This window comes from Nuphar pumila, chromosome 7 (assembly GCF_984573655.1).
Source record: "Nuphar pumila chromosome 7, dmNupPumi1.hap1.1, whole genome shotgun sequence".
Classification (NCBI taxonomy): domain Eukaryota; kingdom Viridiplantae; phylum Streptophyta; class Magnoliopsida; order Nymphaeales; family Nymphaeaceae; genus Nuphar; species Nuphar pumila.
In genome coordinates, this window is record NC_143255.1 from 45846202 (window position 1) to 45850596 (window position 4395).

A 4395-nucleotide genomic window follows, 5' to 3' on the forward strand; every position below is an offset into this window, starting at 1 on the left:
CTGATCTGCACAGTATTTGAACAACTCCGGTTCATCCCAATAATAGTGCCTCACCTGAGATAGGAACCTCTCACGCTCATTCTTGTTCCAATGCTCAGGTATCTGCCTCGAAACCAGATAGTTCACAATATCTGCAAACCAGGGTAACTGCGATGTACTGACTGACATGATCTGCTCGTCGGGGAAAGAATCACTGATCGGTCTCTGATCCTGCGTGGTCTCCATGATCAGTCTGGAAAGATGGTCTGCTACTACATTCTCGCTTCCCTTCTTATCTCGAATCTCGAGATCAAACTCCTGTAGTAATAGGACCCAACGAATTAATCTCGGTTTGGTGTCTTTCTTATTCAACAAATATTTCAATGCAGAATGATCAGAATAGACAACCACCTTTGAACCGAGTAAATAGGACCTAAATTTATCCAATGCGAAAACTACCGCAAGTAGTTCCTTCTCTGTCGTAGTATAATTCATCTGTGCATCAGACAGAGTTCTACTCGCATAGTAGATCACATAGGGCTTCTTATCAATGCGTTGTCCTAGAATGGCCCCCATAGCATAATCAGAAGCATCGCACATAATCTCAAATGGGAGAGTCCAATCTGGAGGTCTCAAAATAGGTGCAGTAATCAAGGCCTCTTTGAGAATCTCAAAGGCCTTCATACAATCCTCACCGAAAACAAAGGGCTGGTCTTTCTCCAATAACGTGCAAAGCGGTCGAGAGATTTTGCTGAAATCTTTTATGAACCGCCTGTAAAATCCCGCATGCCCTAAAAATGATCGAATCTGCCTCACAGAGGTGGGTGGAGTCAAACGAGAAATGGATTCCACCTTCGCTCTGTCAACCTCAATACCACGCTTGGACACAATGTGTCCAAGTACAATCCCCTCCTGAACCATAAAATGGCTCTTTTCCCAACTCAGGACGAGATTGGTATCCACACACCTACTCAGTACTCGAGCAAGTTTGTGGAGGCAATCTTCAAAAGAAGAGCCATACACAGAAAAGTCGTCCATAAAAACTTCCATCACATCATCAATCATGTCCGAGAAGATAGCAAGCATGCACCTCTGAAAAGTAGCCGGGGCATTACAAAGCCCAAAAGGCATACGTCTAAATGCGAAGGTGCCATAAGGACATGTAAACGTGGTCTTCTCTTGGTCGTCAGGATGGACAGCTACCTGATTGTATCCTGAATATCCGTCTAGAAAGCAGTAGTAGCTCTGTCCTGCGAGTCGCTCTAAGATCTGATCAATGAATGGCAATGGGAAATGATCTTTCCTAGTTGCCACATTCAACTTCCTATAATCGATGCAGACTCGCCATCCTGTAGTGGTCCTCATCGGAATTTTCTCACCCTTCTCATTCTCAACCACAGTGAGTCCTGACTTCTTTGGCACAACTTGAATCGGACTGACCCACTGACTATCAGAAATAGGGTAAATGATTCCGGCATCCAACCACTTCACCACCTCTTTCTTCACCACTTCCTTCATGTTGGGATTTAGCCTTCTCTGCATATCCCTAAATGGCTTGATTTCCTCATTACAATGGATCCTATGCATGCAGAATGAAGGATCAATCCCCTTTAGATCAGCAACTCCCCATCCAATCGCTGCCTTGTGCTCTCGAAGAATAGTCAGTAATTTTTGTTCCTGCTCCTCAGTGAGCAAGGACGAGATGATCACAGGCAGAGTCTCATCATCTCCGAGGTATGCATACTTGAGTGAATCCGGTAAGGGTTTCAACTCAAGTTTCGGAGGTGACTCGATCGACGATTTGGCGGGGGTCTCCGCAAGTGGTGGAAGAGGTTCCCTGACTGCTCCCCAAGGTGGTCTCTCCGACGACACTCTAGACACATCTACACTATCTACACCGCTATTCTTCTCTATATGGTACAAATCTAAAGAATCCTCAGTAATGTACAACTCGGGCTGCTCCTCCACTAACTCCTGTGCAATGTCTACATGAAAGCAGTCCATGTCTCCTGCTGGTCCCATCGCGGCATTGAAAATATTCAGCTTTACCTTCCTATTGCCGAATGAGAGATCCATGGCTCCGGTCCTACAGTTGATGCACGCATTGGCAGTCGCCAAGAATGGTCTGCCTAAAATAATCGGAGTCTGGTGCTGGCTGTCTACTCCTTCCATATCAAGGATAATGAAATCGACTGGAAAATAAAAGTCATCCACTTTAACTAGCACGTCTTCCAAGACACCTCTCGGTACCTTGACGGAACGATCTGCCAGTTGAAGTGTAATCGGAGTCGATCTCATCTCACCTAGCCCGAAAGAATCAAAGAAATATCCGGGCAGAATGTTCACGCTTGCTCCAAGATCGAGCAATGCGCGTTCTATCCGGATGTTCCCTATAGTACAAGCAATGATAGGGGCTCCAGGGTCCTTGAGCTTTGGTGGTGTCTGATGCTGAAGTACTGAACTCACCTGCTCAGTCAGATGGACCCTGTTAGGAACTCGCTCTCTGGATTTCCTCTTTTGCGTACATAGCTCCTTCAGGAATTTGGCATAAGCCGGCACCTGCTGAATAGCATCGAGCAAAGGTAGGTTGATCTGTACATGCTTGAAGATATCAAGCATGTCCTGGATCTTCGCACCTTGCTTCCCTCTATAACCAGGAGACTCTAATGCTTTGGGATAGGGTGGTGGGGGAATATACTCTGCTGGCTCCTCCTCTTTGCGAGAAGGCTCACTCCTATCCTTCTTCTTCTCTGAGGATAAAGATGATGAAGGTGATGATAGGGATGGGGATGATGATTGAGCCGACGTAGGTGAAACAATGGTCTCTGGCTCCTCTATCTTCTCTCTACTCTCAACGTGATACTCATGTTCACTCCTCAAGGCCATAACTGATTTAGCATGCTGCTGTGTCTCAGTATGAAATAGGCCTCCAGTCATCTGGTCCTTACCCTTCGGGTTCATGACAGCCTGACTCGGCAATGTACCCTCGGGTCTCCTACTAATAGCCTCAGCTAACTGTCCCATTTGCGACTCTAACTTCGCAATGGACTGCGTATGCGAGCTCAAAATCTGGCTACACTTCTCGAAGGCGTTCTGATTAGAGGTTTTCACCTCTTGAAATGCCTGGAGAAGTCTCTCCTCAAAAGATGTCTGCGGGGCAGACTCCTGCTGAATCGGGGAAGGAACTGAAGAAGAAGAAGACTGCGAATAGTTCGGTCTTTGAAATGGCTGAGTAAAAGATGACTGCCGAACTGGCTGAGAGGAAGAAGGCAACTGTATAGAAGACTGTGGATTCTTCCAAGAAAAATTGGGATGGTTACGCCAACCCGGATTATATGTCGATGAAAATGGGTTATTTGGCGGTCTAACGTAACCCTGAGCTGCCTGAACTTGTTCTTGAACAAATTCAGGGTACTGAGCTGCCGAAGGGCACTCAGTGATCTCGTGTGTCGGACTGGCACAAAGAGTACACACCTGCTGTGTAGTGGATGGTCCTGAGAGAAGCTGGTCCAGCTTCTGAGCAATCATGTCTACTTTACACTGCAGTGCAGTAGATGGACCAATCTCAAGAACGCCAGCTTTCTTCTGAATGCTGGGTGTGGCTCTATCAGAATGAGAGCTCGAAGCATGGTGGAGTGAATTCTCGGCCAATGTATCAAATAGCCTCCATGCTTCGTCCTCGCTCTTCAGCATGAATGTCCCACCGCATGAAGAGTCGATCATCTGACGATTCTTGTCAGACAATCCATCATAGAAACTCTGCACCAGTTGCCATTTCGGCACCTGATGATGGGGGCATTTCCTGAGGAGATCCTTCATTCTCTCCCAGGTCTCATGAAAGCGCTCACCATCTAACTCTGAAAAGCTAGTGATGGCTCTACGATATTGGTTCGTGCGACCAATGGGAAAGTATTTCCGAAGAAACTCCTGTTGCAACTGATCCCAGGACTCTATTTCTACAGAATCTAAGGACTTTAGCCAATACTTGGCTTTGTCCTTCAATGAAAAAGGGAATAGAGTCAACCTCAATGCATCATCATCGAAATTCTGTATCTTAACAGTAGAACAGATTTCGAGGAATTCATCTAAGTGTCGGTAGGGATCCTCATGACTAAGGCCATAAAAGGATGGAAGCATTTGAATAATGCTGGCCTTAATCTCATAATGTGGCGCTCCTACATCGGGTCTCCGAATGCAGGATGCCTGAACATAGTCTGTGGAAATGAAGTATTCCCGCAGAGGGCGTGAAAGAACTGGGGGTGGAGGTGGAGGATCCATGTCAGCCATTGTTGCCGAACTTCGATGAGAATGTAAAATTCTCTCTGGGTTGTCAACAAATGGGTGTAATGGGGTTCCTAGACCTCGTCGACCTTGCATACACTGGTACTAAGACCAGATGTAAGCAAACGACCTAAC

At 46.5% G+C, this 4395-nt stretch overlaps 1 non-coding gene across 1 annotated transcript; it reads left to right on the forward strand.

Annotated features, from left to right (window-relative positions):
- Positions 1–3760: 3760 nt before the first annotated feature.
- On the forward strand, positions 3761–3863 carry LOC149832139 (small nucleolar RNA R71). The gene has a single exon (XR_016433433.1). It is a non-coding gene; the product is annotated as a small nucleolar RNA R71 (small nucleolar RNA).
- The last annotated feature ends 532 nt before the right edge of the window (positions 3864–4395 follow it).